The sequence below is a fragment of the Nycticebus coucang genome, chromosome 1, assembly GCF_027406575.1.
Source record: "Nycticebus coucang isolate mNycCou1 chromosome 1, mNycCou1.pri, whole genome shotgun sequence".
In the NCBI taxonomy this organism is placed as follows: Eukaryota; Metazoa; Chordata; class Mammalia; order Primates; family Lorisidae; genus Nycticebus; species Nycticebus coucang.
Window position 1 is genome coordinate 3,636,986 of NC_069780.1, and position 27,172 is coordinate 3,664,157.

At 40.4% G+C, this 27,172-nt stretch overlaps 1 pseudogene; it reads left to right on the top strand.

Annotated features, from left to right (window-relative positions):
- Positions 1–9,568: 9,568 nt before the first annotated feature.
- On the top strand, positions 9,569–11,506 carry LOC128587944 (RE1-silencing transcription factor-like; annotated as a pseudogene).
- Positions 11,507–27,172: the final 15,666 nt, after the last annotated feature.

The following is a 27,172-nucleotide window of genomic DNA, read 5'->3' on the forward strand; positions in this document are numbered from 1 at the left end:
GGTGCCCATCACAACGCCTGGCTATTTTTCTGTTGCAGTTTGGCCGGGGCCAGGTTCGAACCTGCCATCCTTGGTATATGGGTCCGGCACCCTACCCACTGACCACAGGCACCGCCCTTGGATTACTGTCAGAGAAGAGACTGAGACAATGTAACCTGCTAAATAATGAGGTTTCCGGAGGTCTCCTCAGAGCTGCTGACACAGCCTTCTGAGAAAGCATTTCAAGAAGATAGAGGGAAAGTTAAAAGGAGCCAAGACACAGCCTTCTCACAGTCTAAGCAACCAAAGGAGGCTCATCGTTAGCAAACAGACAACACGAAACGCCAAACTGCAGACATTTGCTTGGGCCAATCAGGTCGATGCGAAGATGACAGCAAGTGAAACACAAGTAACCCACGTGGTCTGGTCAGCACTGGGGGCTAGTTCAGGGGCCAGGCGGCAGGGATGGAGTCCTGGAATAGTGAGAGGAAGACAACTCTGAAAACTCTTCTTATTCTTAGAACCTCCGAAGCTTGTATGATACATTCGAGTCCAAATGTCTTTCCTGGAAACTTGGAATCGGTGGTTCTGGATTCAGAACTGGGGGATGATGTTAAGGAATCCTAACTGAGACTAAAGGAAAGGTTTCTGGTTTCTCTTCCCTTCACCCCTTTCTAATCCCTCCTCATGCTTCTTCTTTCTTTTGCATCTAAGGCAAAGGTACAAATCAAAGTGACGGATTGTTCCTGCCAATAAGAAAACAGTATGCTTTAGGAGAGTCTCCAGTTGATAAGCCAAAGGGTTACAGAATGTGAACTCCAAAGGAGGAAACAAAGCAGATTCACAGGTGGTGGGGTGAAGGGTCTGGAGCGACCCTGCGCACACTGGGAGGCTGCACCAGCCCTTGGTCTGGCCTATGAACTGCGGGTCCGTGCTGCCCTGACAGCTGAAGGCTAAAATCCTGAGCTGACGGGAGGAGAGACCCCTTCATCAGCAAGGCTCATTACCCGAAGGTGGGTTTTAACCCATGTTTGCATCCCAGACCTCTCTGAGGATACTTCCCAGGCTCCTGCTCCACAGTGCACCACAATCCTCGCATTCCTCCACGTCTCAGTTTGGGATGGGCCAGGACCGCTGCTCGTGAGGGGCTAGAAATAGTAGAAGCACAACGACTTGTTCAAGCAAATAAGTTGCAGGAAATGAACAGCAACTCGGCTGACACAGGAGGGTTAAACTGTTCTCATCAAAAGGAACAAGCTGTCGAGGGGGCCGAGTCCTCCTGGTGGCTGCTGGGGAGAGGTGACCAGGGGACACCGTGCGCTGTGCTTCCCTCAGCTGCCAGAGAGAGGATTTTATTCGCACACCTATAATTGCCTACAATTTCTCATGACATAAAGACCAGAAGACTAATGAGAGGAAGGACTTGTTGCTGTTTGATAATTTGAACCAACATAGAGTCCCTGTCAACTGGGACAAGGCAGCTCTGTCCCCAGCCAGGTGCCCCAGCAGCTGACGTAAATCAGGAGCCAGATTAGAGGGCTAAGTCCCCAACTGGGGTGTGAACGCCTTCCAAAACACCGTTTGCCTTCTTGGACTTGAAAGGATACAGGAAGAATAGAAAAACTTCTGCCTTGCAGGCACCTCTCCCCAGAAGTCTGAAATTCCCTGTCATCTGGGAAGGGAGCTGCTGGCCAGGTCACGCCCTCACAGCCTCACCCAACTTTCCTACCTATAGTCTTATTTGGGTTTAATTTGGAACACAAGACCACTAATATTTTTGGCCAAATGATAAAATACAAGTGGGTAGTTTGGATTTAAAATGTCAGTTCATATGAAGATTTTACTGTTATTCTTATAAATAAAGTGGAATTTTCCCTCAAATGACGTAAGGATTGCAGAGAAGTGGGCGGTGGAGACTGGTGAAGCCCACACGGAGCTCCTGTGGTCCCTCATCTATCTTTTCAGGACAATCTGGAACAGACAACTCACTTCTAGGCTTGGGGAAGCTTCTGTAATTTTGGTAGATTTTCTTTTTCTGAGAGGGAATAAAAGCATTTAAATTTTGCTTTCTGATTTGATTCTTCCTTTAATAGAAAAAAATAAATAAAATCAATAATAACAGCCAAAATCCTTCCCTGTTACCTGTGCAGTAGTGAACTGCTTTTAAAGTGGCTGGTGTATTTTCTGTTCAGGTGTCAGGGCAGATTAGCTCCAAACTTAAATATGAGAGCAACACGGTGGGTCACACTCACTCAGTCCCCCAACGCACAGTCACCAAAAATAGAAAATCCCTAGATATGCTAGTAATTACAGCCTTTAGGTAGATTGGTAGGAATTCTTGCTTGTATAGTATTAATTATCTTTACTAGCAAAGACCTTGACCAGCTTTCAAGTTTTATACTTGTATTTTCCATAGGTATAAAACTGTGTACTTTCCCCAGAGTGCTTTAGCACTTACAATTCTCAGAATAAGCTTATGCACAGGTAATACATTGATTATCCTAGTTTTCTGGTGAGCAAATGAAAACCCAAGAAAGGGCCAAGCCTCCGGCTTGCTCAGGAGTATTTAGAAAAACAACAGCAACATGATGGCTCTGAGGTGGCTGCCTAAGCGCAGCCCCCGGCCCCACCCGAGTCCCTCCTTCTTACTATGTCACATCTCCACAGTTCTCTCGGCCTTTCAAATAGGACCAAAAAGCCATTTGTGTTGTTCTCTCCTTTCTGGCTTCTCCTTTTATACTTTAAAGTTTAAATAAGTTTTTAAACTCATTAGAAGACATTTTTTCTAATTGAGAAGGTCTGCTATTACCTGTAATAGCCTCTGTTCGTAAGTGCGAGTTGTACATAAGTCCAATGTTTGTAATTTGGGGACTGCCTGTACAGGAACTTGATCATTTAGGATCTCCTGGGCCTTGCTAAAAAGTTGGGCAGTCAAAGTATAATAGAAAGGCTTTGGATAGTTTTGAGTTAAGAGAATGACACAAATTGAATTACGTTTCTAAAACAGTGGTTCTCAACCTTCCTAATGCTACGATGTCCTTTCATTGTTACAAAGGGGTCGTGACCCACAGGTTGAGAATCACTGTTCTAAAAGGTCATTAAGTTTTAAAAAAATTATCACTTTGTTTAGGAGCAAGGTGCTGGTGGCCAAAATGCTCCCTTGTGCATTTTTTTGATAAATAGTCAATTCTGATTTCTGTCTTAGGAAGTTAATGATTATGTGGTAGTCAGTGAGCCCACAGGCAGTGATTTGTTCTGTGTCAGGGTGTGTTCTGTGCCCTGCAACCGGCAGGAGACGCTCCCCGCTGGCCACTCTGCTCCCCTCCGGACACAGTGACACACTGTGGCACAGGAAGAAAAGGGCCACGCCTCTTACGGCCTCTGGTCAGAACTGGCACCCTGCTGTCTCTGCCAGTTCTTTCACCAAAAGATTGGCCAAAGAAAATCACAGGGATTGTCTCAAAGTAAAGGAACAAGTGATCTATTTCACCTTTAAGAAGGCAGGGAGATGAGAAGACTCCAACTCCATCTTCTAATCTTTTCTCCCATTTCAGCCCCCTCCACCCAGACTGATTTTGCTGTTCCTCAAATATACAAGGCTCATCTCAACTGGAGAGCACCAGCCACACTCTTCTTTCTTCCTGAAAGTGTAATCCTAGCACTTTGGGAGACTGAAGCAGAAAGATCTCTTGAGTCCAGAAGTTCAAGACCATCCTGAAAAATGTAGCAAGAGCCCTTCTCTAAGAAAAAAAAAAAAAGTTAATAATTAGCTGAGTGTGGTGGAGCATGCCTGTAGTCCCAGCTACTCGGGAAGCTGAGGCAGGGGGTCCACTGGGGTCCAGGAGTTTGAGGTTGCTGTGAGCTATGATGACATCACGGCACTCTTCCTTAGGCAACAGAATGAGGATCTGTCTTTTTAAAAAATGATTAAAAATAAATTAAAAAAAAACAAAAGAGCAGCCACACCTACTACACATCTCCACACCCATCATTCTTCACCCTGTGATCTTGTTTTGTATGTTCTTAAGGGAGACAGACAAAGCATTACCCAAAAAAAGTGTGCGTTTTTTGTTATCTGTCTCCACCACTCTATTGCAAATTTTTTAAGGAATCTATTTTGTCTCCATTATTACCCATAGTATTCCCAGCACCCAGATGGTGCCTGGTACACAGTATTCCTTAGATGAGTAAATGAAAGCCGTTGTTATTATTGGGCCACCCGAGGAAAGACTGCTCATGGCTGAGTCTCATCAACAAGCCAGGCATCAGAGGCTCCCCATAAATTTCCTTCCAGGGAGATGAAGATGCCTTCTAGGCCCTATGAAGAATTCTGCATCCCATGGGGCCCTGTTATATATTTGGCCACAGAATGGCCACAGCATTTTTATTTTATTTTATTTATTTATTTATTTATATATTTTTTTTTTTTTTTTGAGACAGAGTTTCACTATGTCGCCCTGGGTAGAGTGTCGTAGCTTCAGCTCACAAGCAACCTCAAACTCCTGGGTTTAGGCGATTCTCTTGCCTCAGCCTCCCGAGTAGCTGGGATTACAGGTGCCTGCCACAATGCCCAGCTATTTTTTGGTTGCAGTTGTCATTGATGTTTAGCAGGCCCAGGCTGGGCCAAACCCTCCAGCCTTGGTGTATGTAGCCAGAGCCCTCCTCACTGAGCTATAGGTGCTACACCAGGCCACAGCATTTTAAATCAAGGAACCGCAAATGAGGACACCACAGAGTGTCACGGAGGCATCTACTAAACAGACCACACATGCAGAAAAGCCCTCTTGCCTTTTGGCTGCTAATTCTCCAGGCAGGCTGGCACTACCTTAGACTTCTCTGCTCACAGAATCAAGAGAAATAAACAAGATGTGAATTTACCTGGACCCAGTGAAGGCCTAAACTGCACAGTGCAGGGAGTGACGACAGCTCAAGTGAGGCATTTCTGGACTCTGCAAAGCTCTGTAGGCCTTTGGCGGCTCCAGGTCACACACTTCATCTCATGGTGAAATGGGCCTCGCTAGACTGCGTTTGGCTTCACAGAGGCCATTAATGAAATTCAGATTGAACCTGTGCAGATTTCATTTTAAAATGATTCCTTAAAATTTTACAGGGAGCTTAGTTCTTAGGACATTTTCAGAAATGGGAGCCAGGCTTTTGTTTGAACACATAGTAAGACGCCTGCAATAATAATAATAATGGTAATGGGCAGGGCGATCACAGAAGCAACTGGAAGGCAAAACGTATGAAACTGCAGCTCCCTCAGGTTAATTTGGTTATTTCTTTATAAAACTTAAGGGCTGCTAAAACACAACAATGATCAACCCTCTTGGAATGGGCTGCATAGTCTCAGTGGGTTTTTTCACTATTATTTCTTTGGGATGGAAAGTGGGGAAGGCAGAATGATGTTGAAACTTTCCATCACTGTTTTCTTCTGATTCAGCAGTTTTGACAAGAGCCCACATTCTCACACAAATCCTGTGCAGCACGCTCCTCCAGGAGAGAGTCCTGCTCTGTCCCCAGGGGCTGAGCAGTAAAAATGCCCCTTCTCTCTCTCCCCACTCTCTTACTTTTCTGAAATATACATCATTCAACAGGAGGGGAAGATGCGGATGAGCCTCTGACCTCAAAACTCTGCCCTCAAAACTTTCTGAATTTTTAGTTTCAAACAGAACTTGAATATTTAAGGCATTTAGATATAATAGGATTTCCAAGTTTGGATGGAGTGGAAAAGATGGTAAGGGTAGTGGGGGTGAGGACTAAGAAACAGTAAATATCACAAACTCTTGACAATTCTCAGACATTGAACCATTCTCATAAAATAATGTGCTGAGTTCTAGGTAAGTGAGCCAGGAACACGCAGATTCAACGTCCATAAAAATACACTGGGGTTCAAAAACCAAGAGGGAAAATATTCTGAATGTTCAAATCTTAGTAAATATTTTGAAAGGAGTATTTTGGGAAACAATACGTTGGGCACATGTTTACTAAACCTAGTGCCTGCTTGGCATGGTGGCCCCACTGCTCAGGCCCCCAGGGGAGGGAGACTGAACTCTGCTTTTCAGATTCTGAGTGTCCTACAACTAAAGATGGAAACAGAAATGCTAGCATGGGCTAGAAATAACCCTAATAGACCAAAGAATTTTCTATTTACAGCCCCAAAATAAGATCTTTGAAAGAAGTGACTCACTGATACACGTATTCCAGCAGGTGCCGCCCGTGTGGGAGCAATGGATACAACATCATATGAATTAACAGACAAAACCCTGAATCCGCAAATGAACCCCGAGAGCGGCATTATCAGTAATTCTGCACAAATGTGTGTTCTGCTTCACAGTTACACGTTACAAAGTTCAGCGCATAACCTCTCTGTACAAGCGTAGGATTTTCATCCCTGAAAGGAATATAATCCTTGTATTAACCATCGAGATTTAGATTGTATGCAGTGAAAAGGGCCTCAAGGAGCTTGCATTATTATGTTTTAATTTAAAAAATTGACAGATAAAACTATATGTCTTTATCATATACAACATATTGTTTTTTTTTGTTTGTTGGGTTTGTTTGTTTTTTTTTTTTTTTTTTTGCAGTTTTTGGCCAGGGCTGGGTTTGAACCCGCCACCTCCAGCATATGGGGCCGGCACCCTACCCCTTTGAGCCACAGGTGCCACCCCTACAACATATTCTTTTGAGCACTATACACAGTGCAACTGACTCCAATGAACGAATGCATTATCTCACATAAGTTGCCATGTTTGTGGTAAGAGCCCTTTACATCCACACTCTTAGCATCTTTCAAGAATACAATACATTGTTAACTATAGTTTTCATGTTGTACTATAGATCTCTTGAGCTTATTTCTCTTATCTAACTGTAATTTGTATCCTTTGGCCAATGTCTCCTCACAACCCTCCTCCCCCATTCCCAACCACTCTAGCCTCGGTAGCTACTATCTGACTCTCTACCTCTGTGAGATCAACTCGTTTAAATTCCATGAATCAGTCACATCATGCAGGGTTGGACTTTCTGCCCTTCCCTTTATGGTCAAGGCCAAATTTAATTATCAGCACCTTGACTCCTTTACCCATACAACAGAGATAGAAGAGATCAACTTCTATGCAATGTATAAATTCTTCTTTTTTTTTTTTAACCATCATTGCTACCACATGAGACTAAACTTTAAGGGCTTTGATAATCTGCTCCGACTATTCTTCAACATTCAACCTTTGCACTGGCCAGTCAGCCTCCTTGATAGTGTATGAACTTACCATGTTTGAGCAAAGTCTCAGTAAGATCAATGCTACATACTTGTCAGCAAATGATCTTCCTTCTACAAGTCTGCAGTGCTCCGTCCTTGAGTGCTCACTCCCAGCACTCCAACCCCCACTGCTCTGCACCACCAGGGGGCGGGGCATAGAGCTCAGAGCTCTGCCACGCTCTCATTACCATCTGCGCTGGACCTGCCCCTGCTGCTCAAGTCTAAGCTTCTTCCAGGTGGAGTCTTACTCCTCCCACAGCACATGAGCACATCACACACAGGTGCTGCAGGAATGTTTGACGCTCAAGAGACATGCGGTTAAAGCAAGAAATGACCAAAACACTGGAAAGTGCTGTCAAAGGATGAGGAATGCCACACAACAATGAAAAGCTGACGAAGAGTAATTGATGCAGCACCTCAGAGGAACCAGAGAAGGTTCAGGAAAACATGAAGAAACACATCCTGCAGAGCCCCGGACAGGAAACTCTGGGAGCAGCAAGGAGACATTCAGCCCAGTTTATAATCTCCCATGGTCATACAACCCACGTGCGCAGCATCACGGCCCACCTCAGGTGGGGTGGGGAGTGGACAGGCTGAAGTCCTCACAGGCCTTCCCAACCAGGGTGAGGGGCCCAGGCAGGAAAATGTCTACGTAACTCTCCCTGCGTGGGGATCCGCAGTACAGGCAGACTAAGGAGAGTTACCACAGCTCGAAGGGGTAGAACCCCCGTATACATTATCTGTCCGCTTCAGCTGTTCCTGTGTCCCTGTGTCCTGCTCACCCTTTACCCAGCCTTCCTGGGGGCTGTTAGCTCTTCTCTCCCATTTTTAACCTTGACTGCTGTGCATTCTTGCACGTATACTCTGTTGTGTACCCAACAAGAAGACTCCTGAGAAGCAGGATAGGCTGCTGCTTGGCACATGAAACAATGTGTGTACTCACTGGCTCCCAGGCTGTCTGCTATAGTTTGGTGTAAAATCTCATCTCCCTTGGTGACCACTGTCCAGGCTGGGGCCCACTAGTCATCCAACAAAGTGGAATGAGCACCCACACAGGAGTCAGAAAGCTCATTCTTAGGAAAACCAAGAACTCCAGAGAAAGAATGCCTGCTGTTCTGAAACCTCAGACTCTGTGTCTGATCACTGGTAGATGCGACTGCCAACTGAAAATGCACCAAACACAGAAGTCACAGCCAACTTTTTAAAGGACAATTGAAAATCATCATGTTTTTAAAAAATAAAACCACAATCTGAAATACAAACAAGATAAAAAAGTTTTTCTCAAAAGAAATATGTATAGCCAGGCATGGTGGCAGGCACCTGTAGTCTCAGCTACTTGGGAGGCTGAGGCAAGAGAATAGCTTGAGCCCAAGAGTTTGAGGTTGCTGTGAGCTGTGACGCCATGGCACTCTACCGAGGGTGACATAGTAAGACTCTGTCTCAAAAAAAAAAAAACAAAAATGCAGAACTGAGGAGATAGGAGAATAATAATAGCAGTAACATTACCCTGCAATTTGTCTCACCCAACAGATTAAATTTCATCAATCACTTTATCATACAAAATAGACAATTAGATAGAAAAAAATTCTCGGAAATTAAATGTTTTAGTACATACATTTTTAAAATTAGTAAAAAATTAGAAAATAAAGTTAAGAACGTATTTCAGAAAAATATAAAACCCCAAAAAGCTGAAAATTATTTTTAAAAAGACATAAAAGATAGTTCTAGAAGGTCTGACATTTGATTGATAGGAGTTGCTGAAAAGAAAAACATATCCAAAAAATCAAACCAAACCAAAACAAACAAAACCCTGTTCTTGGAATTAAAGAGTTGCAAAGCCTCACGCTGAGGGGACAGACGGAGCGTCCAGCAAAGCATGTCTTTCTAACACCGTGAGAGAAGCCCGTCAGAGCGCGCTTTAGAATTCCAGGGTGAACAGCTGCCCGAGAGTCACAGGAGGCCAGTGGAAGGAAATGAAAATCTGTGGGCTTCCAAACGCCCCGCTGGATGCTGGAAGACAATGGAAGATTCCCGCAAATTTTCAGGGGAAAATTCTGTAATAGCTTTCCTTTCTAATCTGGAGTTTTTCTGGCCTGTAACTACTGCGTGTGTGTTTATTACCGTGTCTTTATCTATGTCTACATCTTCCTGTTCTCCTTTAAACAACATCCTGTTCCAATTCCCTGGATCTCTTTCCTGGAACATCTATTAGTTAAATGTTAGAGAGACTAAGTTTGTCTCAACTTTTTCCTTATATTTTGAGAGTTCTTTATCTGTTTCTGTATCTTGACAAACCACCAATCATTATATGGATTGAATGAGGACATTTCAGCACGCATGGCTGCACTTGGTCACCTGAACCTGAGGGTGCGACACCCTTATACCAAGACGGTCGGTGAGCAGGCGCGAGACCACCGCCCAGAAGCAGCAGGCCTCCAGCGGTACTGCACACCCGCACCACGCTCGGCACAGCAATATTGGGCTCTATTGATTATTTCTTTAACAGTAAAATGTCTCTGAAGAAACTCTCTTGGAAAATATAATCATTTTATAAGGAAATATTCTAATAAAAAGTAAAAGAGTTAGCAACTTTAGAGGACACAATTTCTACCAGAGGAGACATGCAGTCCAAGGTCGCCGCTTGGCACTGCAGAATTCGCTTATTCTTCCTCGGAATGAAAATATTGTCACATTTTATGGGGGCAAGACATGATTGCAAGAGGGACTTTACCTAACAATTGCAATCAGTGTAACTGGCCTATTGTACCCTCAATGAATCCCCAACAACAAAAAAAAAAAAAGAGAGGGAAAAAAAAAAAAGAAAATATTGTTAATTTATCTATCGAAAATTAAAGCATATGATTATTTTGTAAGGATCGGAATGAAATTGAAGGGTGATATAAGACAGGAAATCCTCAATGTCCTGATGGGAAGCAGAGAACGCAACATGTCTAGGTTTATTATTTAGTAACATGGAGGGAATTGCAAGAAAAGAGTTTATAATAGTCGCTGCTACAGAATTTGCGCTGGAAGTGGAAAAGAGTAAAAAAATGGAACAGTGTTTACCTCTCACTTTATGTATTTTGGGATCTATTTTACTTTTTAATATATATTATATATCTTAATAAATATTTTAATGTATTTAAATGAATAGATCTAACGCATGAGATGACAGATGGGTTGCAGTCATAATCACCTTGAATAAAGGCTAACAAACTCAACACTGAGAGAGAGCCTGTTTCTTAGTCTTACCTGTCACACCTATAGTTTTCTTGGAGCAATTTGCAATTAAAAAAGAAGAAAGCGCTGTGCTGGGATGTGCGGCTCCCCGGAGCTGGCGACGCAGCAGCAGAGCGAGCGCGGCCGAGGCCCCGGCCCCAGGCCCGGGCCCCAGACCCCGGCGGCGGCCCGGACGGCTGGGTGAGGCCCGCGGCCTGAGCACCCTCGGCATCGCACTCCTGGGCCTCCGCGGGCCTCCACGGCCCCTGCGCCCAACTTTTCCACCCTCCCCCTTCCTCCCCTGCAACTCCAGCAACAAAGAAAAGTAGTCGGAGAAGGAGCGGCGGCGACGCCGGGTGGCCCGCCCCACCTCGCCGAGGAAGGCGGTACAGTTAGGGCCACCCAGGTAATGGGCAGTCCTCTGGCGGAGCAGGGCTGCTCACTGGTAACAGCGACATCAGCATGGTGTTGCCTAACGACATGTATGACTTACGTGACCTCTCCAAGGCTGAGCTGGCCGCACCTCAGCTTACCATGCTGGCAAATATGGCTTCAACTGGGGAATAAATGGCAGCTGCTGTGATTACCTGGTTGGTGAAGACAGACAGATGGCAGAGCTTATGCCTGTTGGGGATAACAACTTTTCAGACAGCGATGGAAAAGGACTCAAGGAGTCTTCCTGAAATAAAAGACGAACCCAATGGACTGGAAAACATGGAACTGAGAAATTTGGAGCTCAGTGTTGTAGAACCTCAGCCGGTATTTAAGGCATCACCTGCCCCAGAAGTTTACAGCTCAAATAAAGATCTTCCTTCAGAAACACCTGGAGCAGAGGACAAATGCAATAATTTGAAGACCAAACCCTTCCGCTGTAAGCCGTGCCAGTATGAAACAGAATCTGAAGAACAGTTTGTCCATCACATCAGACGGAAACTACTGCAGTGGACCTGCCGCTTCCCGTGGATGTTGTTCAGAAGGAGCCTGCTCAGCTGGGGCCTTCCCCCATGGAAGTGGTTCAGAAGAGGCCTCGGAAAGTCGTTTGGACTTGGAATTTGACTGGGAGGCCAGAGATTTAAGAAAGCAGATTCTCTCAAGACAGGAGTAAGTTGTGTGATGATGGTGCGTGCTTTGTGTGCGTGAATGGGAACTGGTTAATGTTGAGTTCTAGGCTCCGACAATCATTGTCAACAAAAGGTCAAGCTGCAAATACTTATGTTTTAAAACTTAAATTATAAAGCTAGCTAAATCTTTCTAACAACTACTTTAATGTTCGTGGCTACATTTCACCTAAGTTACAGTTTACATTAGATAGAAAAAGATTCTTCTTAAGCATAGATTGGATATTGAGAACCCAGCTGGGGAAGAGGTTTTTGTGGATTCCTTCATACTGCAAAAGGAAAAAAATTGCCTTCTGGGGAACTGAACTAGTTTCTAATCTAGTCTTTAAGATTAGAATGTTAAATACAAAAATATGAAGGAAATTAAACCCCGTATTGTTAAAATGATCTGTAAAAACATTGTTACTGGAAATCGATTGGGACTTGAGGCCTTTCTTCTGGAAAATAAGGACTTGTCAGGCCTGTATTCGGTTCTGAACCTTATTGCATGTATTTGTACTTATTAAAAATTGTTTCAATGAAAAATATATTAGCAATATGAACTTTGGTCATTTGGAAGTTCTTCCATTTGAAAAACGTTATTTGCATGGAACTCTTTGAATCTTTTTTTTTTTTTTACTTTTTAGTCACCTCTCCTTGCCACAGGAGGATAGAATTGAAGCTAGAATTTTCCCTTTTGATAAAGGAACAACAAAAAAAACGAACATGTATTTGTAAATTGATGTTTAGTAAGTAGTGATAAACTTGAAGTGCTAGAGTACAGTATAAGCCTTAATCCTAGGTTGTCTTATGAAAATAAATCTCTTTTAACTATCTTTTGAATCTATAATTACATGGGTTTTCAAGATATTTTAAGTTATATTTTTTCTTCTTTTTTTAGAGCTGCTTATTTGGGGGATACTTTTTATTGAGGTGTAATTCACAAGGGGCTACATTTTCTTTCTTTCTTTTTTTCTTTTTTTTTTTGATAAGGCTTCTTATAACTATGGCTGGATGTTTTGCTTTAGTCTTCCAAGAAGGGCCATTTTATTTTTTTAAGAGGTACTTCTAAAGTCATGTGGTCATTAACTTTGGAGGCTATTTTGCATGAGTGATGATACAAATTAAAACCCACGTAGACCCATTGCCTATAACCGCTCATTGCATGAATGTTGACAATGGAAGGAATAGCTTACCAGTGATATACTGTCAATTCTGGACGGAAAAGCTGGGGAAAAAACTTACTTTTCTTCTTTTTTGCATAAGTCAGAAAATCATACAGTTAGTGTGCTGACTTTCCTTGTTGACCTCAGCAGATAAAGTGAGTTGACAGTGTTAATTCAGACTGAAGAAATTGTCTGAATCTTGGTTTGTGTAGATTTACAATCTACATGCAATATTAACAAATCAGATAGCTATGCCTGCCCCATGTGTGTACATAGGCTCCCTCCCACCCCTTCCACACCCATTAGTTACTGTACTTTGTAAACTGGCGTTGAAACATTACAACGTTTGTTATACCAATTTATAAACTTATACAGTGCAATATGTGTATTTTTCTGAGGCAAACCAAAGGTAAATTTCTCAAGGTTCTTGCTGCCTTCTTTAGCAGCATTTGATGGATCTTTTATACATTTGTATTAGATAAAAATAAAGCAGACTGCAAATCCTTTTTTAAAAAATTTTAAACTATGTACCAAGTTTTGGTCCAAATTGTGTAGGGTAAGTTAAATTGCATTCTATTAACCAACATGAGTGTATTTCTGTAAGAATAGTTATGTTGAAATAAAGTTTTGAAAAGCAAAAAAGAAGACAGCACAGAGGGTTTATAAGGCTTACTTCGAGAAAGCATTGGTTTTAACCTCGGTCCACTGAATATGATGGCACTCAAGCACAGTGCAGCTGAAAGAAAACTAATAACTAAGAATGTCAGGAAATATGATGTAGATACCTGATAGAATATTATGCAGCCTTTAAAAAGAAGGAAATTTTGTTACTTGCAACAACATGGCTATACCTGGAGGGCATTATGTTAAGTGGAATAAACCAAGAACAGAAAAACAAATCCATATGATCACACATGTATATGAACCTAAAGAAGTCAAACTCATGGGAGCAGAGAGCAGAATGGTGATTATTAGGGCCTGAGAGGTTGAGAAAGAATGGGGAGAGGCCACCAAGAGTGACCAAGGGTGCAAAGGTTCCGTTAGACCAGTGGTTCTCAACCTTCCTAATGCCGTGACCCTTTAATACAGTTCCTGTGGGTCGCGACTCACAGGTTGAGAACCGCTGAGTTAGACAGAACTAATTCTTCCTTCTGGAAATCTATCATAGAGCATGGAGACTATAGTTAGTGACAATGGAGTGTGTACTTGAAACGTGCTCTGAGAGTATAGCGTAAATGTTCTCACCACAAAAAAGCGTAAGAGGAGATGTTTTTGTTAACTGGCTTGATTAAATATTTCACAAAATTTATATATAATAGAAATATATATATTAGAACTAGTGAAGTTTCTTTCTTGTTTGAATCAGGAAATTGTTTGAATATGAGAAGACCAAGAAGATATCTTTGAGGATAGTGACCGTGGCTTACTTTTGCTTCATTCTTGTATGTAGTGACTTCTACATTTACGAAATTGAGTTGAATGTGCATAAACACCCTGGCAGTGTTGTATTCTAGAATATAAATTTTAATACCTGCCGATTTTCCCTTCATTTCACCTTATTTCTTTAAGCCCTAAATATTCTTAACTTGCCAAGCACATACGTGTTGTAAACACGTTTAGAAACAAGCAGAAGCATACTGTTGGATTTCATATTTAGTTTTGGAAATTTATTTTTCTCTATGGCAACAAATCATAAAATTTTGCCCTTAAAAGTACTTCATGTGTGTTTTCTATTAACTATGTATGTCCACAATACAAAATTTAATGAGACAAATCTCAAAAATATGCTTGGGAAACATTGCCGAATATATTGGTTCACTTTTTAATGGAGAACTCGTTAAAGAGTGCATTTAAACACTTCTAAAACACTGTATTTTACACATGGTTCACATTTATTATTAGAAATTAGAAAATAGGGCGGCGCCTGTGGCTCAAGGAGTAGGGCGCCGGTCCCATATGCCGGAGGTGGCGGGTTCAAACCCAGCCCCGGCCAAAAAAAAAAAAAACCAAAAAAAAAGAAATTAGAAAATAATAACAAATACCAAAAAAATAATACTCTGTCTATGTATTATTCTTATTTATACCATAATTATTTATATTAATAAATTTGCATTGTATTTTAATATTCTTTATTATAATAATATATTTTTTGCTGCTAGGAATTTTTCTTTTATTTATTTATTTTTTTATTAAATCATAGCTGTGTACATTGATATGATCATGGGGCATCATTCACTAGCTTCACAGAGCGTTTGACACACTTTCATCACACTGGTTAACACAGCCTTCCTGGCCTTCTCTCAGTTACTGTGCCAAGACACTTATGTGAGAAATATATATGGATAAATTGGCTGGCAGTGGCGGCTTATGCCTGTAATCCTAGCATTCTGGAAGGCCGAAGGCAGGTGAGCTCAAAAGTTCGAGACCAGCCTGAGCAAAAAAGCAAAACTCCATCTCTACTAAAAATAGAAAAACTGAGGCAAGAGGATTGCTTGAGCCCAAATTGGAGGTTGCTGTGAGCTATGATGCTACAGCACTCTACCCAGGGTGACAGCTTGAGACTCTGTCTCAAAAAAAAAAAAAAAAATAGATGAATTTGTGTAAATATATAAAGTATGCTTTTCACAAAAATGGAATTATCTCTTCCTACAATCTTTTCATGAGCCAGTGTGTCATTAACACAACTCATTTTTGTGTCAACAGACATAGATCTGCATCATTATTGCCAGAAGCTGAACAGATCCTTTTATAAGGCTATGCATTATTCAGCCAATATCTTAAATGTTGGACATGGATGTTTATAATTTGCAACTAACAGAACAATATTAGAATAAAACTCCTCCTATGCATGTATCTTTAAATGAATATGCTTTTACCTCCTTAGGTTACATTGCCTAGAAGTAAAATTGTGGGGTCAAAGAATCTGCACAGTTTGAAGGTTTTTTTATGTACACATATCCAACTTGCTCTTGGGAAAACTGAGACTAGTATACATTCCACTAGGAATTAAGAAAATGACTTCTTAATTCACATATTTTACAGTACTGGATATTAATATTCTCTTTAATCACTTACCGATCTGGTTAAAAATATTCAACTTGTGCCCATTTGCTTATTACTGAGTTTAAATTTTTTCAATGTTTATAACATTTCTTTTGCAAACTGTTCATGTTTGCTGTTATACTACTATTAGGGTGTGAAAAAACTTTTAAGAAAATTCCAACTTACTTATAAATAACATTTCAGTTTCTTGTAAGTCTGTATTTTTGAACTAGGATTTGGCAAGTGATGAGCATTCATATGTAGAAGACTCATTATTGTTTTGCTTTCACAAGCCTTGCCAATAACAAACTGTTTCTTAGTCTTGTAATAGTACAAAGGTATGCTGAAATGTTGTATTTTGTTTGCCATAGAAACAGGGGCAGTGGGGACAGATTTATTGAAGATGGTGATGATGACTTAAATTTCTGATTTTTTAATGATAACGCTATTTTGAAGGGGTTATAATTTTTAAATTGATCATCTCGAGTGCCCTAAAATTCCTTTTGCACCATATATTTATTCAAAGGCTCAACCTTATTTTCCCTAATTATTGTTTTTTCCTTGTTTTAAACCCCTTTCAAACAGCAGCATTTGCTCAATTTTGTTGGTAAATGTTGACACACATTGTAGTCTGTCACAGTCATTCTTCCTAATGTAAGTTTTTCTTTCCTCTCCTTTCATTCTTCTCTCCTTTTCTTTTTCCTTCCCTTCCCATTATTGCATTTCTTCACTAGTTCTCTTAACTGACATAGCTTCACCTTTCACCGTATGATCACAACAAAAGCCCTTTGACTTAGTAATAGAAGACAGCCTTGTAGTCGGTTGGAAGGTAGCCTCTCAGAAGATAAGTCCATGTCAAACCCCTGGAACATGTAAATGTCACTCTATTTGGGGAAAGGGTCTTTCCAGATACAATGAAGTTGCAGGTCTGATATGACGAGATCTTTGTGTAGCATCTGGGCCTCCATCCCACGATTTCCGTGAGAGATGCAGAGGAGATACGCAGAAAAACAGGAGACACTGTGGTTACAGAGGCAGAGAGCAGAGTGATATAGCCGAGAACAGCAAGAACAGCTGTGCAAGCTGAGGAAGGCAAAACCCCAAATCTCCACTACAACCCAGATGGCTTCATCTCCAAATTCTACCGGACCTTTGAAGAGGAACTAGTACCTATATTATCCAACCTTTTCCAAAGCATAGAAAAAGAAGGAATATTTCCCAACACATTCTATGAAGCAAATATCGCCCTGATCTCCAAACCTGCAAAGGATCCAACAAAGAAAGAAAATTATAGACCAATATCATTAATGAATATTGATGCAAAAATATTCAGTAAGATCTTAGCAAACAGAATTCAACAACACATGAAAAAAATTATACACCATGTTCAAGTTGGTTTTATTCCAGGGTTATAAGATTGGTTCAACATACTCAAACCTATAAATATAATACATCACATAAATAAAATAAAAAACAAAGACCACATGATTCTCTCAATTGATGCAGAAAAAGCTTTTGATAATATCCAGCATCCTTTCATGATCAGAACACTTAAGAAAATGCATAGATGGGACATTTCTTAAACTGATAGAGGCCATCTACAGCAAACCCATGGCCCATATCATATTGAATGCAGTTAAATTGAAATCATTTCCACTCAGATCAGGAATGAGGCAAGGATGCCCACTGTCTCCACTACTATTCAACACAGTAATGGAAGTCTTAGCCATCACAGTCAGGCAAGAGAAGGTGAGCAAGGGTATCCAAATAGGGTCAGAGGAGATTAAACTCTCACTCTTTGCAGATGATACGATCTCATACCTGGAAAATCCCAGGGACTCAACTACAAAACTCTTAAAAGTGATCAAGGAATACAGTAGCATCTCAGGATACAAAGTCTATACTTAAAAATCTTTTATATATACCAACCACAGTCAAGCTGAAAATATAGTCAAGAAAATGAAATATTTGGGAATTTACCTAACAAAGGGCATAAAAGAGCTCTATAAAGAGAACTATGAAACTTTGAGAAAAGAAATAGTTGAAGCTGTTTACAAATGGAAAAACATAGCATGCTCATGGCAGGGAAGAATCAACATTGTTAAAATGTCCATACTACCCAAAGCAATATACAGATTTAATGAAATCTCTATTAAAGCACCACTGTCATACTTTAAAGAGCTTGAAAAAAATAGTGCTTTGTTTTATATGGAATCAGAAAAAACCTTGAATAGCCAATACATTACTTAGAAATAAAAACAAATCAGGAGGCATCACATTACCAGACTTCAGGCTATACTATAAATGTATAGTGATCAAAACAGCATGGTACAGGCACAAAAACAGAGAGGTAGATTTATGGAACCAAGAATAGAGAACCAAGAGATGAACCCAGCTACTTATCGTCATTTGATCTTTCATAAGCCTATCAAAAACATTCAGTGGGGGAAAGACTCCCTATTTAACAAATGGTGGTGGGTGAACTGGCTGGCGACTTGTAGAAGATTGAAACTGGACCGCACCTTTCACCATTAACAAAAATTGATTCTCACTAGACAAAAGATCTAAACTTAAGCCATGAAAGTATAAAAACACTAGAAGAGAATGCAAGGAAAACACTTGAAGAAATCGGTCTGGATGAATATTTTATGAGGAGGACCCCCCCAGGCAATTGAAGCAACACCAAAAATACATGACTGGGACCTCATCAAACTAAAAACCTTCTGCACAGCCAAGAATACAGTAAGTAAAGCAAGCAGACAGCCCTTAGAATGGGAGAAGACATTTGCAATTTATGTCTCCAACAAAGGTTTAATAACCAGAATCCACAGAGAACGCAAACATATTAGCAAGAAAAGAACAAGTGATCCCATCTCAGGGTGGGCAAGAGATTTGAAGAGAAACTTCTCTGAAGAAGACAGGCACACGGCCTACAGACATATGAAAAAATGCTCATCATCCTTAATCATCAGAGAAATGCAAATCAAAACTACTTTGAGATATCATATAACTCCAGTAAGATTAGCCCACATCACAAAAATCCCAAAACCAGAGATGTTGGCATGGATGTGGAGAAAAGGGAACACTTCTACCCTGCTGGTGGGAATGCAAACTAATATGTTCCTTTTGGAAAGATGTTTGGACAACACTTAGAGATCTAAAAATAGACCTGCCATTTGATCCTACAATTCCTCTACTAGGTATATCCAGAAGACCAAAAATCACATTATAACAAAGATACTTGTACCAGAATGTTTATTGCAGCCCAATTCATAATTGCTAAGTCATGGAAGAAGCCCAAGTGCCCATCGACCCACGAATGGATTAATAAATTGTGGTATATGTACACCATGGAATATTATGTACCCTTAAAAAAGATGGAGACTTTACCTCTTTCATGTTTATATGGATGGAGCTGGAACATATTCTTCTTAGCAAAGTATCTCAAGAATGGAAGAAAAAGTATCCAATGTACTCAGCCCTACTATGAAACCATGAAAGCTATATCCCAATTATAGCCCAAGAAAAAGGGGAAAAGGGATAGGGAAGGGAGGAGATGGGGGTGGATGGGAGCAGGGAGGGTAATTAGTGGGACTACACCTATGGTGCATCTTCAAGGGTACATGTGAAATTTACTAAATGTAGAATATAAATGTCTAAACACAATAACTAAGAATATGCCGTGAAGGCTATGTTAACCAATTTGAGGAAAATATTTCAAATTGTATATAAAACCAGCACATTGTACCCCATTATTGCATTAATGTACACAGCTATGATTTAATAAAAAAATGAAAGAAAAAAATTTGTGAAGAATATGTAACAAAATGGCAAAATGGTCATGAGTGAAATAGACAGTATATAAGGTATAAACACATATCCACTATCGTTATATGTTTTATAAATATATTTTAATTTATCTACAAGATATAGTTATAATTACATGTTTATGTCTTTAGAAAACAGAAATAAAATACACAGTTGCATATGCAAAAGAAAAACATTGTCAACCAATATAACAAATATTAACAGTAGTTATCCCTAGTTGGTGTAAGAGTGATTTTTAGTATTTAATTATAATTTTCTGAAATTCCCACATAATATGTTGTGTTAGTTTTATTATCTCAGTTTTCTAAACATTAATACTAACTTAAAATTTGCTAGAGCACATAATATAGAAATAAGGGGGCTGGTGGTGTGAGATTATGCCCACTCACAGAATTGGATTTCTGGAAAAGTTATTAACACTCTTAGTTTACAGATGAGAGAACTGAGACACAATTAGGGCTGAGTGATTCTCCTGAATTTCATCCAGATTGGTAATGGCAGAATGTGAAGGAAAACCCAAATTTCTTGGTTCCTGGTCCAATGTTCTCTTTACCATATTGTGTTACTGCCAAGAAACCAATGACAAAGCTGCCACGGGGCCTTACAGAGGAATGGAGTAAACTTGAAAAATACTGTTGTAATATAAACAATGGCCATCCAACTCCGATCATTCATCACTGCAAAAGAAAAATTATGACCTCTCTAAGCAATGAATCATTAACCTCCACTATTCAAATAAATATTTACATACTTTAGTAGAGCTACAATAGCTAATGGTCTCAGACAAGGAAGACAGATTAGACCCAGTAAGACTTTGACCTGTGCTGATCTACAACTAGTCTCTTTTGGGACAGTAAACAGGTAGATGCTGGTTCGTTCATGGGTTCATTCGTGATGAATGGAAATCCACCTGCTGCTGCCTCTGCCATTCTTTCCACATCAGAGCAATGCAGCGTCTCTCTCCACCTCCTTACTTAGGCTGCTATGTGGAATGTCACACCTGTGCCCCAACACATCCTTTGAAAGCATCTAATTGCAGAAGGAAATGCCCTATCCCAGAAAGGGAATGACCAACAGCTGACTCTTTTCTTAGAGTAGAAATTTAATGGTTTGACTGGACATTATTTGTGTTTGGGGGAAATGGAGAGGTTAGAAAAAACCTTATAGAAACCATAGAAACTATCTCCAAACATTTAGAGATTCTAAGTCTCCGTACTCTGTTGCTTGCAAGGTAAATCAAGTCCTCCAGAAACAAGCAAATAAACACAGAATAAACAAACAAAACCCACATTCACTTCCATCTAGTTTCTGTTTCTGCACATAAAATGTTTAATTATCAGAAATAACAGAATTTCTGCCTAAAAACTTTTCAGAGCACTAATATATCATAACAAGGAATTAGTACTAAAATATTCATGTAGTTAAAAGAACTTTTAATCTTTGAACTATGATCAAGTATGGCATGTAAGGTGCTTTTCGGGAACTATGAAACAGATTGTAATTATTTGAGAAACCTCAGAAAGATCCATCACATCATCAGCAAAGAGGAAAACTATTGTTTGGATGCTTAATTCTAAACATCAAACAAGATTATGGCTTGTGCTTTGGTGTTGAACAAAAGCAAAACTAACCTACTTGTGCTAAGAAGAGTATTTCTGTACCCAAGAGCCATAAATGAGGAGACTCGTGTTGCATGGTGGTAAGGATGTCTCTGCAGACTGCCAGGTGAAGGGACGCACAATCCAGAGAGAAGAGAAGCCTGGCTGGCATGACACCTGCTGGGCGGGTTCCTGGTTAGAAAAAGAGACTGGAAAAATTCTCTCACTATTAGGCAAGGATTTCATGGGTGGCATGACCCCACTGGATCTCACCCTCTCTGGTCCCAAATTAATACAGAAAAAGAAGATGACTTCATAGGTCATCGAGTGCATGCCCAATTAGCAAGATAACACGGGGCCTCTTTCCAGTAAATCTCTGTGTGTGCATGTTCTGTCTGTAAGTACGTGTATTTATACTGTGATCTCTATTGAAATTTTTCTATAGGTGCAAATATATATGTATTTAAATGAATAAAATAGATATTTTCAAATATGTTTACACTGGCTGGTGCTCTGGCCAGTAGTGGAATTGAGCAACTTGCACATTTGCCTTAGATGTTTAAAATATCTTCCAAGTGGATGGATGAGCCCTTGACTGGGAAAATACCTTGACAGACACACAGAAGCCTCAGCTGTGCCACTAGGGACCAGAGAGAAGGCCCAGCCTGCCTTGCTCTGAAGCTTCCAACAAGGCTCTTGGTTTGACAGGGCTCTGATACCCAACAGCAGCTCTTCTGTGAACCTCAGGCAGTGCAGGCAGACTCCAAACTCATTCTCATCCATCTTGGCCCAACAAAGACTTGTTTGAAGTATACAAGGTTAAAAAACCTCTTTGGATGTATTTTCAGGGAAGATCTTTATCTGTATAAGATGGTTGAGGTATGGCATGCCTCAAGGTGAAAGTGAAATCTTTCCAAACTTTCAGCCTTTGAGCCACATCAGCTTCCTCCTTGGATGGTTCTACCAGTTTCGTTCATGTTTTCTGAACTATGGGAGATAATTTACCAGCCAATATCTAGAATGCTGTCTGGGAATTATATCCAGGTTCATGTCAATACCTGTTATGTGAACCTGCACTGCCTCCTCACCTGTCCATCACCCCCGCTGGGATTTGACCCTGAATCTCCATCACTTTCTATGCTGGGTTTACATTCATCTCCATTGCTTTAATGACCTTTCATCAAATCACTGTGAGTCACCCAACTGAATTTCCCTCTACTCGCTTAGGAAAGACTATCTTACATTCCTTGTTCCTCAGTCTTTCTGTTTGTAATTCAAGGATGGGGTGGAGAATGATACCAATTGTTTCAAACTCAAAGGTCTTTAGGAGGATTGAATGAATATACATACATATATGTAATTAGTTTCTAAAGCCCTAAATCTTGATATGCAGATGAGATGTTGGTATATTTCCCATATTCTGTCCCTACTGGCAGGAAAAGCTAGCCTTCCATGTGATCTGGTTACCACTCTTTAGTCTCAATGTTCTCTCTCCTCGGAATTTCCTTTCTTCCTAAATCTTTGGATTATCTTCCAACCAGCCTGGCTGCACCAAACGTTCCTTATTCCAACAGTTGTGGCTTTGGGCAAAGGACTTTGGTTCAAAATATTTACTGAGAGTCTTCTAAGCTGGATACGTGGTTTAAAGAAAGAAACAGATTTGCACAAGATAACACAGTACACAGCAGAACGGGAACAGAACTCACATCTTCTGTCTTAGAGACAGCATCCAGACACTACTCTAGCCGTCTTCTCATGGTTACCTCAAGGAATTAAAAGATTATCGCCAAGTTTGACACAGGCCTACAATTTTGTTAGTTTAGTATGTCAAAATTGCACTTACCCATCCAAATACTAACCAGGCCCAACCCTGCTTAAGTTGTGAGATCCGACAAGCTCAGGTGTGTTTAGGGTGGGATGGCTGTAGACATCAAATGTGTCCATAATTTCCTCTTAGAATTTTTGTGGAGATATCACAATTTTTTCCAACAATGAAAAGCCTCAGATACCAAACAAGTACTTTTTATATTTTAATAATCTATACTAAATATTAAAATGTGGTTTTGGTTCTGTTTATATTACATTTTTAAACGTTTAATCTATTTTCATATCTATTCTAATTACAAATTTATGCCTGCCTCTTTTATATGATTTCTTGTCTGTATTTCAGTTTACTTACTTAGAATTAATGTTTTTTATATACTACCTGATACTTTCAAAACTATGAATACTTTTCTTGACACATTCTTAACAGAAGTAAACCACCACCATTTTTACCAATTGTTTATTTTATTTTTATCACCCTAAACTCCACCCCACTTCTGCATAAAGAACCAGGTTTTTTTGTTTGTTTTTTTTTTAAATCAGTTGTCCTATTTTCTATGTGGAAAGAAAAGATCTTTCATTTTGTTCTATTTAATATTTACTTTTGGTTATGTTCAATTTGTTTTGCTTTTATCCCCTTACACCTGCCGGCCATGACTTGGCTCTTCATTCACTCTCCTTCGATCTAAACATCATGTGGTTCTTGTATTTAGCACGGCATAATGGTTAACAGACATGCTTTGGAGTCTGACAGATTTGAGTTTGAGTTCTGCTCTGTACCCCCTGGCTGTTCGCCTGGGCATGTGAGGTAACTCTGCCAAGTCTCAGTTTCTTCCTCCAGCAAGTACTCCCTAGTGACAGCCACAGTGGCTCTCTCTGCTCAGCATCCTGCAAAGGTGCTTCCCCCTCAGTGGTTTTGTTCCTTCCCTGTGAATGTAGTTCTTCATGTCCTCTTCTGGTATTTTAACTCTATGATTATTCAGATTCTTTTGCTCATTTACCTCTCTCCACCTGCATCCCAATGTACTGCTTATTCAAAGAATCTTTTGTTTTCAAAGAAATAATGTGTTCTCGGTATTTCATTGGAGACACAAAGCAGAGACTTCAATGAGTGTCTTTTTCCCCCTGTGGTTAGTCTTTCCCAAAGCCTTCTCTTTTCGGTCTGTTAAGTGCGATGGGTGGTTTACGTGGCCAAGTATTTCCTTGTGTCCTTTGTTGCTTTCTTCCTGTCCTTTGATGAAAACTTGAGAAAGTCTCATGAATTTTCAGCTTGCTCTTAGGTAAGGGACAGTGCTACAGTTACTTTAAATCAAAAACAATGGTTTAACTAAAATGTCCTACTCAGAAACTAATCAGAACTAACACGTTCTGGGTGTTAGAAACAGATTGCTAACACGTTTCAGGCTGGAATTTGCAGTTGAGATAGAGACAAGGGGGTAGTGTCTCTATTGCTCTGTGCTCAGGTGACCATGCCTAGCTAGCTAGCCATTTTTGAAAACTTGCAAGGTAAAATAAAGAAAGAAAAATGTTTTAAAGAATAAAGACCTCATTCAAAAAGATATCCTCAGAAATTGTCTTCAGGAACCCCCAAACCAGCAGAGATTTGAAGCTCATTTTTCAGCAGTCTATTGAGGGCCCTTTGGTGATCTCCATCACTCAGGATCCCTCTCCCACAGTTCTCAAGCCTGGGTAGATGCGTGTCTGTATGGGGTGGGCCCTGGCAACTCATTCTGCAATCTCTGGGAATTCAGGGCTCACCTGGAACATCCCACAGCTGGATGGGATCTCCAGGTGGCTCAGTTGGCTAGGCCCTGCGATGATATCACTCTCATACTCTCTCTCCTGTCTGCCCACATCTGCTCCACAGCAGAGTCTTCACTATTCTTTGGACTGATAAAAAAAAAAAAAAATTCTGGCTACACGATGCTCTAGTCTGCCCAGGCATGAGTCAGGCACTAGTTTTCTATGAAGAGCCTCTGTGAGCCTCAGAGGGATCTTACAGTTTCTCTCCTCTATGCCTGAAGGCAAGAAAGCTGAACTCTTCAATGTGTGCATGTGTGTTGGGGCAAGGGAGCTATCATTTTATAGAAACAGTTTCCTCTCCAAACAAATGTCTTAAAAAACTACTTCCTGACCTCTTTTTTGATCTCTTACTTAGCTGAGGGATCCAAGGGTCATAGAACTGGTAAACAACTATTTCCATTATTGTATTAATCATTTTTTAGCATTTTGTTATGTTATGATGTTTTAACATCTTGGCAAGCCTACTGACCCAAGAAGAGACTGCCCTTTCCAGAGCTAGTTAATTTCTAAAGACAGTAAATAACTCACTTGCGAGTTCACATCTTTCCCATGAAAACTAGCCAGTGCAGAGTCCACACCTTTAACTGAATCCTTATCGAATTTTCACATAGCAAGCTAATATGTCCCCTGCCCTAAATCACCCAGGGCCAGGTATCAGACACTTCTACACTACATGACTTAAACTAGCTTAGGCTGTTTACCCTTCCTGGCTTTGCTTTCCTCACAGAGACCTGGGTCTGATGCAAGCTTTTCCCTCACACCTTCTTCTGTCCCTGACCAAAACCCATGGCCCTGCATGGTATGGCATGCTCTTGTTCTCTAGAAATGTAATAAAAATCCTCTATCAATGACACCTCTCCATGCTGTCACTCAGTTATCTACAAGTTAAAATCCAGAAATAAATATAATTTAAGTGCCATAGTCACTCAAATACCTAATATACAGGGTATACTATAAAGTTCGTGTGCAATTTAAAAATAATGTGCAATTTTAAATTGCACACAAACTTGATGGATATCCTTACATAGTTTCAATTTTATCATCTACTTCTGAATTTATAACTGCATTTTTGAAGGAATATAGAGCCAGTCTAAAGTTTCACATATGTCTTCAAACTGTCCCTGGGGTGGTGTGTTTTTTATATTCAATTGACATAATATGTGCCAATCAGCACTAAACGATGGGGATATGTCATTTCTGTCAGATGCACAGAGTTAGATATTTGACAGGATCAAGATGGCTGAGTAGACACAGATAGTCAGTGCCTCCTCCACAAAGAGGATTGGAATATAAGTAGTACGTTTTGAACACACTGTCCAGGAGAGAATGCTAGAATTCACCAGAGAAATGACAAGAAGCACCAAAGGTAGGTAAGGAGGGGCTCAAGGCAGCTTTTCTAGCTGAGGCTGGCAAAGTGATAACAGACAGGAGAAGTTCTTGGATACAGCAAAACAGTAAGAGAGATCTCCCCAGTGCTTCACACTCCCAAACAGGCTTTTTAAATCTTGGCTACTGGAGAACCACTCAATATACATAGGCCTTAGGATAACATAGGGAGCTGCCTAGAGATTGCAAAAGGACGTTGCTCCAGAAAAAGAACTCACATGGAATCCCACATGCATCAGAGCCTAGAGCACCTCCAGCTGGGTGCCGTCTAGACACCAGGTACCACAGATGTGGCTGCCACCACTGTGCTGCTCTGAAGAGGGAGAGAGGAGACAACCCTGGGTGGGGGGGTCCACCCCACCCTGCTGTGAGCTGCTGTTGAGGCTGAAGTGTGAATGGATGGCACTCTCTGCAGCTTCTTGCCCACACTGTTTGCTCAGAAGCAAGGCCCAAGGAACCATTTTGGGAGTTTAATTCTGGGCTGCATCCTGCCTTTGGGCTGAGTTCAGGCTGACGTGGCTATAGCTACACACTACTACAGCCGCCCCAAATCAGAGCTAAAGTGTCCTACTCAACCAGCAACATAGATACATCTTCAAGAAAAATTTCTCTACAAAAACAATTTCTAAAACTTGGAAGAAATGATTACTATACTAGATACACAGATATAATAGAAAGACACAGGAAACATGAAAAAGGAGATGTGACACCACCAAAAGACCATAACAATTGTCCAGCAAAAGTTCTAAGTACAAAAGAACACATCAAAATGCCAGACTCAGCATTCAAAATATTGATTTTAAAGTAGGTCAATGAGACACAAAAGAGAAATCTGAAAAACAATGAAAAGAAATCAGAGAATAAATTAAAGCTATGAATGTGAAAGTTACAAAGGAGATATGTACCTTAAAAATAACTGGAAGTTCTGGAACTTAAAAACTTACTGAAGGAAATAAAAAACACATGTATAAACTGCAA